The sequence below is a fragment of the Polypterus senegalus genome, chromosome 2 (assembly GCF_016835505.1).
Source record: "Polypterus senegalus isolate Bchr_013 chromosome 2, ASM1683550v1, whole genome shotgun sequence".
NCBI classification, from domain to species: Eukaryota; Metazoa; Chordata; class Cladistia; order Polypteriformes; family Polypteridae; genus Polypterus; species Polypterus senegalus.
Genome location: NC_053155.1, coordinates 246,128,043 through 246,144,246, shown reverse-complemented (window position 1 = coordinate 246,144,246; position 16,204 = coordinate 246,128,043).

Here is a 16,204-nt window from a genome sequence, read left to right as displayed (position 1 = left end):
AAAAAATTTTCAACCCTTAAAGAGTTAATATTCTTTTAATCTTTCATTATAATTCATCCCCTGTAGCTCTGGGATCAACCTAGTCGCTTTTCTCTGGACTTTTTCTAACTGAGCAATGTCCTTTTGGTAGCCTGTAGATTGAAAATCCACACCGTACTCCAGATGAGGCCTCACCAATGCATTATAAAGCTTAAGCATAACCTCTTTGTACTTGTACTCTACTCATCGCACTATATAACCTAACTTTCTGTTAGCTTTTTTAATGGCTTCTGAACACTATCTGGCAGTTGATAGTGGTGAATCCATTACAACTCCTATATCCTTCTTATAAGGTGTACTTTCAATTTTTAAACCTCCCACTGTGTATTCAAACCTGACACTTTTAATACCTACATGTAATGCTTAACATTTACTTACATTAAATTTCATCTGCAACAAATCAGCCCAAGCCTGTATGCTGTCCACATCCCTCTATACTGATTCAATTGATTCAAGATTATCTGATAATCCACCTATTTTGGTATAATCTGCAAATTAACCAGCTTGTTATTTACATTCCTATCCAAATCATTTAGATATATTAAAAATGGCAGCGGCCCTAGCACTAACCCCTGTGGAACATGACTCTTAACATCAGCTAATTCTGATAAGGTTCTTCACACCATAACCCTCTGCTTCCTGTGTCTGAGCCAATTCTGCACCCTTTTAAAAACATCACCATGAACCCCTACTTCTTTTATTTTGATGCACAACCTCTCATGTGGCACCTTATCAAATGCTTTCTAAAAGTTAAGATAAATACTATCATATGTTCCACTTTGATCATATCATTTTGTTGCTTCCTTATGGAATTCCAGCATATTGGTAAAACATGACTTCCCTCTTCTAAACTCATGCTGACTGTTCAGTAAGACTCCTGCTCTTGCCATCTGTTGCTCAATCTTTTCTGTAAAAATACCTTCCATTAATTTACTTGTGATGTGTGTTAAGCTTACTGGCCTATAGTGGCTTGGATCTGCCTGGTCATCCTTTTTATATTATAGGATAATATTTGTCATTTTCCAATCCTTCAGAACTTTCCCAATGCTCAATGACTTCCTAAATATATGCATCAAGGGTTTATATGTGTACTCGCTAACCTCCTGAAGAAGTCGAGGGTAAATATTATCTGGTCCTGGGGCCTCATGCATAACACAGTGCATAGAATTCACACTAAAACATGGCATACGAACAAAAGCAGAAATGTTTGTACGCACAAAAAATCCAGATGCATAAATTTGTGCATACCCCAACTTCCACATTCTTCTGCTCCATAAATCCCAGTGTGTGAAAAGTAACGCACGTGCATGCGCCTGCTGCCACGCCCTACTCCTCTCATAATTAGGCCTCTTTGAATATGCAAATCAATATAAATAGCCCTTAAGCTCAGCATTCTGTGAAAAGACAATGGCAAAAGCACGGAGGAAAATAGAAGAATTTCAGCGAATACCAAATGGAGGCAAGGAAAAATGTACTATTTGTTGGTTTAAACAGTGGTATAAACAACAAAAGGAAGTTGATTGAGTGACATAGAGTGTCAGAGAAACTCGAAAGCTCAAGTTCGCATAGTCGCACAGTTGTCTGATATCAAAGTCGCCGTGAAAAGGCAAGTCGTTGCCCACCGTCTGAGTGTCATATGGAAGCTTATTAGGGTACAGAGAAAAGAAAAAAATAGGGACACAGTGGAAAAAAACTCAAAATGTCAACTTTAATCTCGAAAATTCCACTTTAATCACATAGTTTACTTTGTCATTAAAGTAGAACATCATAAACTTCACCTTAAAATTGTTTAATTTACTAGTTTCTCAAATACCATCGTAACTAAAGTAACACATTAAATGCTTTGTTTTGTATGTATTATTTTGTATGCTCTATGTGTGTGAATCACTACGTGCTTCTTAAACGGGCTTTCTCTTCCTCCGACAGGGCACAGAATCCATTATATTCGTGATATTACGGTTTTCTGAATAATTAAAATACTGAGATGTATACTTGATATCATTTTCATGATGATAGGAATTAAAGCATGTATTAAACATGGGAACACGGTGGCGCAGTGATAATGACGAGCTGGCGCCTCGTCCAGAGATTGTTCCTGCCTCACGCAAGATGCTTTTCAATTTATTGCAGCAGCACTGTCTCTTTCAAACGTACTAACCACCACTTCCTGTCCTTCCTTTTCTTTCTCCAAGTACCCAATCACCATACAATCAGCCCAGTAATAGACGTTAAGCCACCTGTAAGCTTAGAACTCTGATTCTTCAAAACTTTTAAGGAACATTGAAACATATTTTGTTTAATTATTCTGTTCCATCCAGTGTTGCACCAGCCCCAGCAAGAATACAGCGTAAGACAGGGACAATCCCTGAATGTTGCACCAGCTCCTTGCTAATGCTGTTACACCATGTCCTCACATGTTTAATTATTAACAATATAGATTTAAATGATGTTAACATTTTATCTATGTAATGTAATAAACATATTTTGCTGCATTTCATCTTAAAATGATATCATCATCATATGTAAAGTGGCTCAGGTTGTGCAATATTATAACTGCATCGCAAGTTTACATTGAGGTAATTGCACTTATAAGTACAAATAGTTCTACAAGGAGCACTTGATTGACTGATTAAGTGAGTTTATAGTTCTTGGGATGAAACTGTTTTTGAACCACAAGGTCAGTACAGGAAAGGCTCTGCAGCGGTTATTTTATGAGAGCAGTTCAAATAGACAGCATGGCTGAGGCAGCATGAGCTTGATGCTGTATACCAATAATTCTCTTTCCAATCAGCTGCTATAGAGCTGTGATTTCACACTCAGATGCAGTGATATAAATACTCCGAGTGGTGTAGTGAGAGTAATATGGAAAAGGATGATCCGCTGTGGCAACCCCTAACAGGAGCAGCTGAAAGAAGAAGAAGGTGCAGTGAGAGTAACAACGTTAAAGCAGCTATGGTATTTGGAATAGTTTGGCCATTCCGTTATATTGTTACAGGTTAATTACAATCAGATACCTTAAACTAATAAACAATATGCGGTTAATTTCAGTGTATATGATAAAACCGCGTCAGGGATGTGGATCTAAAAAAGAAACGGAAACCACATTGGAATAAGCCAAGAAATGAGCTATTGTGAAAATGTGTTTGGCTTTATGCCAAGTTTAGGTTTTATACATTGCGTTTTGAGCGTGGAAATGGGAGTACGCAACATTTTTGTGCGTACGCACCATTTATACATGAGGCCCCTGGTGATTTGTTTGATTTAAGCCTATTTAATCTGAGCAATACTTCTCCCTCTACAATTTACGAATCTCTCAGTACCTCCATAGTAGTCTCATTTACCACTGGGAGGTTATCCTCTAAGTCACATGTGATGAACTCATAAAAATGTGAGTTTAGAGCATCTGCTATTTCACTGCCTGTGTTTTTTAATTACCCTTTACTATTCCTGATGCACTTCATCTTCTGCTTGACTGTTCTTTTACTACTGAAATACTGAAAGAATATCTTTGGGTCCTTTTTTTCCTTATCTGCTATATTTCTCTCCAAATTTAGCCTCCATAATATCCTTTTTAATGGTGCTCTCATACACCCTGCAATTCACTTTGGAGTTATTAGTCTTATACACATTATACACCTGTTGTTGCTGTGGCAGCTTCCTTTTCAAATCCTAATAATTCCAAATGTATGACATGTACCTGTGCTATATTATATATAAAATGATTTTAAACCTGTTCCACTGCTCCTTAACTGTCTCCACCCTTAAAAGCTTATCCCAGTCTATCCTCCTTAGGCTTTGACACATCTGCTCAAAATTTTACCTACCAAACTTAAGCTTAACAGTTTTAGTTTTGATATCGGTATTCTTCCAAAACACTGAGAATTGTATTATGTTCTGGTCAGTTGACCCTAGTGGCTCAGTCATGTCTACACCCTCAATTCTGTCCTGATTATTACAAAATACTAAATCCAGACAGGATTCACCCCCATGTTGGTGCTTTAATATATCCTGATTTCCTTGTTGAGAAAGAGAATTATTGAACAGAGCTAGTTTGAGTGAGTAAAACTAATTAGTAATTTTTACTATTTCTTGATGATACAATGTTATAAAATCCATAACCCCATGGGGCAATTCTAGCATTAGGTTCCTGTGCTTATACTGTGTTATGATTAATAGCAAGGTTAACTCAAATACTGATCACAAGCTTCTGGTATTGTCTTCATTGGTAAGGAGTCCATCATTTTATCTGTGTATCGTCCAGGGTATAGATGCTTTCTGCCATCCAGAAAATGGAGGAGGTTATTATTTGTTTATTTTTGGGTTAATTCATAAAAAGCAAGGGATGTCTGTACTTTTGTATACAAAACAAATAAGATAAAGATAAGAAACAAATGATATGGGAGACACTCAAACTATAATTCTGCTTTTTTTCAGTTCAGACATGCTACCAAGTGTACTCTTCTACATTCCACTTAGACTGGAAGTAAGTTGGTGATTGCCAGCTATTAAGTGTGAGACATTACTACAGTTTTATCGATTTTGTTTTTATCAAGATTGTATTAACTTTTGAGACTTTTTGGACCTTGAGATCATGAGTTGAATCTATTCATCAAAACCATTTTTAAGTTTACTGCAAGCAAGAAGGCAAGACTTTCATTTCAAAGAAAAAATGTGTATGTATATTTAGTCCCAGGAACTATTAACAACCCATAAGGCTTATGTAGTGTCATGACACTCTTGCAGCGCAAAATAAAATGTCCCTTTATACAGAAGTTTTTCTCTTTTTCCTTATGGCCTTTAGCATCAGCTGGGCAAAAACTACTGAAATCTTTACCAGTATTTCATTTCAAAGGTCTCTTTAAGGTCGTGTAGCTGAAAGAGGTGATCTTGGATTGTCTTTCTGTAGTCCTTTTGACAGACATCATCAGGACATTTCTGGGAGTGGCCACCATGTGTTGTCTTTTGGCCCACTCCTGACTAAAAGAACAGAATCATTTTGATGCACATAGAGTTACCTGTACTAGCCCTTCTCTTTTTGACTCTGGTCTAAGCTGTACCGTATCATACCGCAAATTATTTGTTAAAAAAAAGGCTTTTTTATTATACAAAGTAACCAAACAAGGGGTAACTAAATACTACAATGGAGTAAACACAAAGTGCAAACCAAATTGAAAGAAGCTCTTAAGACCTCCCTGGGCCTAACGTAGGGCTCTGTCTTTTCACTCTAGCTACACTAATTCACTAGTGCACGAATCTAAAGTGACTTTACACCACACACTAGTGCTCCTTCCAGATCAATCCCAGAAGTACTTCCAAAGTTAAAAAAAAAACAGAACCTGCTATGACTGTCCCTAGAATACATACACCTGGGTGCATTTCTGAGCCCACATAGTTTAATGTGCTATGTACTCCCAGTATCTGTAATTGAATCATTCCATTAGAACAACACACAGCATTCTACATAAGGCTGAGACGAGGCCTTTGCTGCAACCTGGTGGTTCGGAAAACTCTCCAAGATTTACATAAAAGCTTAATGCCTTACAAATAGAGGAACATACATAGGCTTGGTCTGCAATAGAAATAAAATCCTGCCATTCTTCCTTATATTCCTTGCTTTGTGACCCAATAAGTACAAGTTAACGCCAATATATCAAAAAACAATTGTAATTCATTCACTCAGAATATGAAACCAATGTAGGAAGTATTTTAAGAAAGAGAAGCTTTTATCTGTGGCACCTCTGCATGAGAACCATCTTTTTCCACCATCTCAAACGTACGCAGTTTTGTAATTTCTGGAAAACATTCGGGATAAAATCACTCAGAGATCTGTACAAAGACAACTTCTTTGCTTCCTACGAACAAATACACTCCAAATATAACTTTCCAGCAACACATTTCTTTCACTACCTTTGTAGTATATTGCAAGTCTGAACTACTGGGGATTCCGTAGTAATAAGGAATTATGGGTATTGGGGAGCTTTTAGCAAATAGATAATAATAATATAGTGTAATGTGTACTCAAAAACAATCTTAGTAAAAGGACCTGTTAAAGTTTATAACTTTGAACCTGTCTCCATCTTTTTCCTTTTTATGAGTACAATATTATAGCCTACAGATATAACAACCTTCAAATTAGAAACTTTGTTAAACAAAACCTGCCCAATTTCCCTCACCTCCCACCTACATCTATGCCGGAAAATATATTGATTAGTCTTGAGGACTCAAACAGCATTTCTGTAATATATAAAAACATTTTACAGTTCCTCCCTTTCAAAGATCCAAGAGTACAGGGGGAAAAGGATCTCTTACTCAACATCTCAGAAAAGGAGTGGAAGGTAGCAATAAATAGAATTCACTCGAGCTCTATATGTGCAAAGCATATGCTTAAATTATATATCGAGCACATCGCTCTCGTTTAAAATTGTCCAAAATGTTTCAAGGGCAAGATCCAACCTGCAAATGTTGCAATCAAGTTCCAGCCTCATTGGGCCACATGTTTTGGATGTCCAGACCAAAATCTTTAAATGCCTTTCAGACAGCCTTGGTGTCACAATCCCTCCTAATCCACTAACAGCTGTGTTTGGCGGACTTCCAGATAGGCTTAAAGTGGAGAGGAACAAACAAACTGTAATTGCCTTTACTATACTATTGGCACGTAGACTTATCTTTCTCAACTGGAAGAATCCTAACTCATCTATTCTAAGTCAGTTGGTAACTGATGTTATATACTATTTGTGTTTGGAAAAAATCAAATTCTCACTTAGAGGATCTGTGCAAAACTTTTTTTAAAACCTGGCAGGATCTAATCAATAATGTTTTAGAATATGCATTAAATTGAGGAAGCGGATTCTCTCTCCACTTTTTTATTCTATTTATTTTTATTCATTTATTTATCTGTTTACTTATTTTTACTAGTTTAAAGTTTTACTTTGCTGGCCTAGCTCTCTGTCTCATGGGTGGGAGTTGATTTGATTTGAACTTAGTTTTGTTAAGCTTGACTTTCTTGTATGGAATTTATGGAAAGCTTAATGCCATAAGTGTAATAACTCATAGAAACCTTCCACAAACATTTCTGGCTCACAGCCTCTTCATGGCTGTTCCAGACTTTCTCACTGTAATCTTAGTCGAAGGAAGGTATGTAGTACCTGCCAACCCACATCACACTTACTGCAGGATTTCATTGTTGTCTGCATACTGCAGACTTACATACAAACATGTGTATCAAACATCTTTGTTTATCTTTATTATTAGATTTATGCATGAAAAATAAATAAAATAATCCATCTTGAGATGGTTGTGAGGGAATTTAGATGCAGGAAAATCAAATTGAGTTACATTTAGAGATAGAACTTTTTAAAAATGAAGAATTGTGGGCTGCTGAGTATCTATTTGAGAATACTGTTGAAGTCAACAGAAATTATAAAAAACAGGCAGAAGAGATTACTTATACTAATAAGCTATTAGCAGATAAGGAAGCAGGATGGACTAAATGGCTCTCTTCTCATTTGTAACCATTTACATCAAATGTCTAGGTCCAGTATAGGTAAGATGCATGACTGTAATTTGTCTCAATCAGTCTTCCGAGCCCACTATCAGGAAAATAGAATTTGTACAAGGGAAATTGCATTATTTTACCAAGTGAGTGTTGGAGTTTCCCACAGTTATGCTGTATAAATTATTGGTCAGGTGACAGCAATAAAATGGATCTTAAGTGAAATCTGTTGTACTTAACAATAAAATATTTACTGATTTTAAAATGTAAATTAAAAGAGCTGATTTATGATGGCTGTTAGTAAATTATGTGAGCAATAGGTAATTACTGAAAAAACAAAACACTTCTTAGTAGTGAGGAGGTGATGTAATGCAAATGCTGTCTCTTTTTTTTCTAATGCTGGTCTTTTTTTAATTTCACATTATTCTATCCATCAATCCATTTTAAACTCATTTAATTTAGGCAGAAACCTATCTCAGCAACATTGGGTGCAATACAAGAGAACAAACTCTGGATGGTGTGCCAATCCATTGCAGAACACATTCACACACATAAGTATGCTCACTCACACTGAGCCACTATAGAATTGCCAATTAATCTACCAGGCACTTTTTTGGGATTTGATAGGAAGCTAAGCTTACCTGGAGGCCACAAAGTTGTTTAGTGCACAATTGTCTAAAATGTCATAGTATACTTTAGTGTTAAGAGTATCCTTCACTGGCACAAAGCACAAGCCCTGAATAAATAGCCCCAGACAATTATCCTCCAACAATTAAACTTTTCAGTCAGCACTATGCAGTCTGGAAGGTAGCATTCTCCTGGCATCTGCCAAACCAGATTCATCCATCAGACTCCTAGATAGTATAGCGTGGTTCATCACACCTGGGAACACATTTCTTTTGCTCCAGAATCAAATTGTTACATGCTTTACACCACTTCAACCAACACTTGGTATTGCACATACTGATATTCGGTTTGTGTGCAGCTGCTCGACCATTGAAAACCATTGCATAAACTTTCTGACACACAGTTCTTAAGCTGATGTTGCTTCCAGAGGCTGTTTGGATCCCTGTTGTGAGTAATGGAACAGAGAATAAGCGATTTTTACACACTGTGTGCTTCAGCGATTGGCAGCCTCACTCTGTGAGTGTGCATGGCCCACAATTTTGTGGTTAAGCTGTTGTTGCTCCTCGATGTTTCTGCTTTACAATAATAGCACTTAAGGTTGACTGGGGCAGATCTAGCAGAACACAAATTTCAGATTTTGTCTGGCCTTCCACCTTCCTGTCTTTCACGCACTGAAAATTTATGCCACCATCTTCCATGACATATGTTACATACTGTATGTTTCATTGCAAAACCAGTAATGTTAATTAAACCTGTAATCGTAAAAGATGATATTAATATTCCTTCCCCTGATCATGAGGCAAGGATTCTGTTTACAATGGTTCGCATTCAGATCCCTCTTGTGTAGTTTGCATGTTCTCCAATACTCTGTGTGAATTTCCTTCACATGCTATGGTTTCCTCCCACAGTCCAAAGACATACAGGTTAGTTGAATTTGTGTTGCTAAAAATGGCCCTAGTGTGTCGCTACTGTATGTGTGCGTGTGTGTGTTCGCCCTATGATGGACATTTGCACTGTCCAGGATTTGCTCCTGCCTTGCACCACCCCCCATGACCCTGTTCAGGACTAAGCGCGTTAGACAATGAATGAATGAACGGTATCTTGGTTACCCCTAAACAATTTATTTAGGTTATATATGATATTTTACACAGGATAAAAATATGTTTAAATGGGTGCCTCCATTCAGATAGAAGAAATAAGAGTGGATATTTACATTTATTTTGGCTGTGCTTCAAGTAGATACTGTCCTTGCTTGCTATCCTTTTGGAGTAACCAGGATTCCAGATTTGTTATATATAGTTAAGATAGGTATAACATGCAGTGAAGTATAACTGTTTAAACAGGACACAACACTGGGACCCTAACTTATAAATATGTGCTTATCAAAAAAGTGAATCAAATCTCTTAAACAACATCACAGATTTCTAAAGAAAAGTAAAAATATGCATTATTGAATGTTGCACCTTTTTTGCCTTAATTTCATACACTGTCTTTTATTTATTTTGGAATTAAACTAACATATTGATTCAGATTTTAAACTTCACTTTAAAATGTTTTGTTTGGGTGGATGTAATAATTACAAATATGATAAATGGAGGTATAATCTTTTAAAAATAAGATTAACGTAATTAGGTCATCGATCATACAGCCTGCTCAGGATCCATCTCTTTCCATAGTGTATTCTGCTGTCTTCGACCACTTTGAGCCTGTGTCATTGTTTCTGTTGTCTAATTTGGTACAACGCCTCTCAATTATTTAAGGAGGTTTTTAATTCTTTCGAACTAATATGAAATTGTGTTTCTCAAGACCAGAGAGACCACAAAAACAAAAGTAAACCACAAAAAAGTAAATAAGAACACTGATGAATTCAAAAGGTCCAACCAATACCTGAGTTAAAAGTATAAGATAGTCAATTAAGAGAGACAAGGCAGTGAGACAAAAGGACAGCTGCTGTACAGGCTTTTAAATGTTCGAAGCGCAGATCACATGGTATGGCAGCAGCAGCAATCCAGCAGCTGATAGAGCAAAGAGGAGGTAAAAGAAGCCACTGCCTTTTCTGCTTTGTTTCAGAATTTATTTTAAAATCCTATTACTTGTTTTTAAATGTTTCAATAGAACAGCCCCACTGTACCTCTTGAAACCTTCTCCACTTGCATGTGCCAAGAAGAGGACTGCAGTCTACTAGCAAAACGTTTGTAGATGTGCCAACATTGAGGTTGAAGCAAAGGGGGGATCAGGCTTTTGTGGTGGCTGCTCCTTTTCTCTAGAATGGCTCACCTTATTTTATTAGGGCTGCCCCAACATTGACCATTTTTAAGTTACGATTAAAGTCTTATCTGTTCTCGCTGGCATTTGATCCTGCAAGATGTTGACATTAAGTTTGCATATGTTGTCTCATGTACATTCATGATTATAAATACTATATGTATGTAAGGGTGTGGGTATTTTCAGTTTATGTTTTACGTATATAATGTTCGGTCATGCTTGTAGTTTTGTGATACATAGATATTTTAACTGCTTCTTTTAGTCTTTCTTGTACAGCATTTTGGTTCAGTTTTTGGCTGTTGTAAATATGCTTTATAGATAATGTTTTTCTTGCCTGGCCTTATAAAACATTATGTTAATGCATAACACTAAGAAGTGCAGATCTGAGACAATGGATTGCAAAGATGAAGTTGGTTTGCAACATTTATTACAAAAAATTTAAACAATGTATACATTATAGAACTACAATTGTAGGTTGTAACACAACAACGAGGTACATGTATGTTTACAGTATGTTACATTTTCTTACAAAACACAGTGTTTTCTCTTTTTCTTTTTAGGTTATCTAAAAACAGATGCATATCTTCCATATGTGAAAAAAGGTAGGCAAAGGCTTTAAGGGCAAATTCCCTTTCCTCTTCTGGAAATTCAGGTAAAAAATCAAATACTTGAATGGCCTCCTCTGTGTCATCTTTCTCCATTGACAGTAACGAAGTGAGTGAGACTTGCCCCTGAACACAGATGTATTCTCAGCACACCACTTCTCTCCCTCCATAAGATGCTGAAGGATTCCATGTTGTAATATTCTTTAAGAAAAGAAAAAAATAAAAATCTTTAAATGCTCATCATAAAGCTTAAAACCCTTCTCTCCACATTTACATGGAATGTAAAAAAGTAAAGAGAATATGCTTTTAGTCTTTTAGGCTATGACTCCTACTGGTTAATGATTAACAGTTTGCATCTGAGACAAGCATTAAAGGTCTTTTCATACATTTTATTCACTATATAATAAACATTTTAAGCCAGCATCAACAAAATGTAATTCATATTTCTTATGGAAGTTAAAAAAATGATGTGTCTGTACCAGCTCATCAATGTCCTATGCTGGATGTTGGAAAAGGGAGGCTGATGTTTCTTCTAAAAGAAAAGATTTTAAACATGCATTAACTCAGTGTTATGTAATAGCAACACATATTTTTCACTTCAGATGTAGTTCAGATGTCAGATTTCTTTTCATTAATGGCTCAATAGAGTCCATGAAAATAGAAAAAATATTTATCTAAGGAAATCTTAAAAATAAACCAAAAGAGCATCAGCAAAAATGACACTTTCCAAAATGTGCACCATTTCTGCACTTTTTATTTTTTGTTAGGTTCTTGGCCATTATTTATAAGGGCTTTTGTTTACTCAATCCAATATGAGTATTTCCTTATGCAATGCAATGGAACATCAGAACTATCAGGGACAATATGCTAAAAGCAGAAAATAAAATAAACATAACTCAACCCAAATACACAACACAAATTGTAGAAGGTGCCAAAATCTGGAACCCACAACCAGATATAATGCTCTTTCCACAAATGCTACAATGGAAGAAAAGAGGACTGAAGTTGAAACATGCCACGTTTATAATCGAATGGGGCCTCACGGACGACATTCAGTGCGTGCTACAGAGAAACCACAAAATGGTCATTTGGACACCTGGACACAACATTAAATAGAGGTATACACAAAAGAAATCAAAGAGAAACATTAAATACTGACAATCTGTCATCTGTTGTCAATGACTTTTAAACAAACCCAACAATGGTAATGGCCACTTGTGACGCACCTGTGTTGTATCTATAGATAGTAAAACCTGACAAACAAAAGAAACTGCAAGATTAGCTCAGCTTTTGAAATTGTATTTGAAAAGTTCTAATTCCATAATTTAACAATCAGTATTCTTTGCAAGTTAAGTAGCCTAGTGTCATTTTAAAAAAAAAACACACATGCATACACTACAGGCATAATGACCTGCATACTTTACAATATGGAGTTCATGGCTGTGAAGGCGAGGCAGAATAATGCTGTAGTCTCACTGATTTTTGCAAAGAGAGTACTTGTACTTATTTTGATATTAAATTAATGTTGGTTTTATATTCTCTGCGTATATGGGGAAATGTGGCTGTGCAAATCAAGACAAAATAATATGTAATGCTAATTTGGGAGAAAGAGCTATAATGCTTTTATAAATATATAGCTAACAACTCTCCAATTACAGAAAAATCTAATTTAAATAAGATATGTAACAAAGGTTAATAACAACAACAAACATAAATACTGTATATAGTAATCCCTCCTCGATCGCGGGGGTTGCGTTCCAGAACCCCCCACGATAGATGAAAATCCGCGAAGTAGAAACCATATGTTTGTATGGTTATTTTTATATATTTTAAGCCCTTATAAACTCTCCCACACTGTTAACATTATTAGAGCCCTCTAGACATGAAATAACACCCTTTAGTCAAAAGTTTAAACTGTGCTCCATGACAAGACAGAGATGACAGTTCTTTCTCACAATTAAAAGAATGCAAATAGATCTTCTTCTCTTCAGGAGCAGAGAATTTCAGAGAGAGAGAGAGCGCTCGCAAAGAAAAGCAAACAATCAAAAAATCAATACGTGTGCTTTTAAGTTTGCCGCAGCATTTTTTAGAGGAGCATCAGTATCTTCTAAGCAAACAGCCTCTGTGCAAACAGCCCCTCTGCTCACATCTCCTCCATCAGGCGCAGAGAACATCAGAGAGAGAGAGAGAGAGAGAGCGAGATTAAAGCAAACCATCAAAAAATCAATAAGTGTGCTTTTGGAAGCACCACGATAAAGCGGCATTTCTTAGAGGAGCGTCCGTATCCACTAGGCAAACAGCTTCTGTGCAAAGCACCTCTGCTCACACCCCCTCCGTCAGGCGCAGAGAATGTCAGAGGAGGTGAGAGAGAGGCAGAGACAAGCAAACAATCGAGTACCGCACGGGAAGCATATCTTATAGCATTGAGGAGTTTTACTTAATATGTAATACATGCTCTGATTGGGTAGCTTCTAAGCCATCCGCCAATAGCATCCCTTGTATGAAATCAACAGGGCAAACAAACTGAGGAAGCGTGTAACATAAATTAAAAGACCCATTGTCCGCAGAAATCCGCGAACCAGCGAAAAATCCATGATATATATTTAGATGTGCTTACATTTAAAATCCGCGATAGAGTGAAGCCGTGAAAGTCGAAGTGCGATATAGCGAGGGATTACTGTATTTCATATTGGACACTAGCATTGCAGATACACAATAACATGACATAAATAAGTTTAAAAGTCAATATAGTTGAAATAAATAAGACATTATTAAAACTATTAATAAGAAATAATACAAGAAAGGAAAAAGAATTCATTAAAATAATATGTACAAAAACAGGATATCAAGCCAATGTCAGTAATGTTGATAAACACTTTGATTTGTAGTGTGTGCTATATGTTACCGTACATCTCATTAGTTTATTTAATGGCTCTAAAGTTTTTTTAAATGTAATGAGCTTTTTATTCTGTGACTCCATACGTGATTCTGTTGTTCTGTATCGGGGAAACATTTCAGCTCTTTTTTTTTTACGAATTGGAAAAAATGTGCAACTTCTTCTATTTCTATGGACTGCCATGGGGCAGACTGTGGAAGATCATTGGTAAGGAGAGCCAGGGGCGTGGAAGACCGAGCCCCTTCTCGAAATTTCACATACTGACTTGTGGCTCCTCAGCATGATTCAATATACTGCCAATGGGCCAGGTATAAGCCACTGTTGCTACAGTGTTTAGCTGCAGTGGTAAATGTGCCAAAAGTTTAAAAGAAGCAGGCTACTTCATTTTATTCTGACTTTTCCCAGAGGTACAGTGCATCCAGAAAGTATTCACATTGCATCACTTTTTCCACATTTTGTTATGTTACAGCCTTATTCCAAAATGGATTAAATTAATTTTTTCCCTCAGAATTCTACACACAACACCCCAACGACAATGTGAAAAAAGTTTACTTGAGGTTTTTGCAAATTTATTAAAAATAAAAAAACTGAGAAATCACATGTACATAAGTATTCACAGCCTTTGCTCAATACTTTGTCGATGCACCTTTGGCAGCAATTACAGCCTCAAGTCTTTTTGAATATGATGCCACAAGCTTGGCACACCTGTTCTTGGCCAGTTTCGCCCATTCCTCTTTGCTCACCTCTCAAGCTCCATTAGGTTGGATGGGAAGCGTCGGTGCACAGCCATTTTAAGATCTCTCCAGAGATGTTCGATCGGATTCAAGTCTGGGCTCTGGCTGGGCTACTCAAGGACATTCACAGAGTTGTCCTGAAGCCACTCCTTTGATATCTTGGCTGTGTGCTTAGGGTTGTTGTCCTGCTGAAAGATGAACTGTCGGCCCAGTCTGAGGTCAAGAGCGCTCTGGAGCAGGTTTTTATCCAGGATGTCCCTGTACATTGCTGCAGTCATCTTTCCCTTTATCCTGACTAGTCTCCCAGTTCCTGCCGCTGAAGAACATCCCCACAACATGATGCTGCCACCACCATGCTTCACTGTAGGGATGGTATTGGCCTGGTGATGAGCGGTGCCTGGTTTCCTCCAAAGGTGACACCTGGCATTCACACCAAAGAGTTCAATCTTTGTCTTATCAGACCAGAGAATTTTGTTTCTCATGGTCTGAAAGTCCTTCAGGTGCCTTTTGGCAAACTCCAGGCAGGCTGCCATGTGCCTTTTACTGAGGAGTGGCTTCCATCTGGCCACTCTACCATACAGGCCTGATTGGTGGATTGCTGCAGAGATGGTTGTCCTTCTGGAAAGTTCTCCTCTCTCCACAGATGACTTCTTTAGCTCTGACAGAGTGACCATTGGGTTCTTGGTCACCTCCCTGACTAAGGCCCTTCTCCCCCGATCACTCAGTTTAGATGGCCGGCCAGCTCTAGGAAGAGTCCTGGTGGTTTCGAACTTCTTCCACTTACGGATGTTAGAGGCCACTGTGCTCATTGGGACCTTCAAAGCACCAGAAATGTTTCTGTAACCTTCCCCAGATTTGTGCCTCGAGACAATTCCTTTGACTTCATGCTTGGTTTGTGCTCTGACATGAATGGTCAACTGTGGGACCTTATATAGACAGGTGTGTGCCTTTCCAAATCATGTCCAGTCAATTGAATTTACCACAGGTGGACTCCAATTAAGCTGCAGAAACATCTCAAAGATGATCAGGGGAAACAGGATACACCTGAGCTCAATTTTGAGCTTCATGGCAAAGGCTGTGAATACTTATGTACATGTGCTTTCTCAATTTTTTTATTTTTAATAAATTTGCAAAAACCTCAAGTAAAATTTTTTCACGTTGTCATTATGGGGTGTTGTGTGTAGAATTCTGAGGAAAAAAATGAATTTAATCCATTTTGGAATAAGGCTGTGACATAACAAAATGTGGAATAAGTGATGCGCTGTGAATACTTTCCGGATGCACTGTATATACTGTAACTACTTTAGTCTCTGCCTAGATCAACATGTCAATTAGTTAAACAATGGCACATACCAAGTTTTTTGCTTAACAACTGGTTAAACAACAGTACTGTCACTAACTATCAAGAAGAATATTAACAGTACCACTGTATGTTGATTAGAGACTAATGTCCTCAGAACACGTTAATTGTCAAACCAAATAAATAAAAACATTTCCTGGCAGGCAGTTCTGTTATCATAGTGCTGCATGTGGATGAGATACCAAT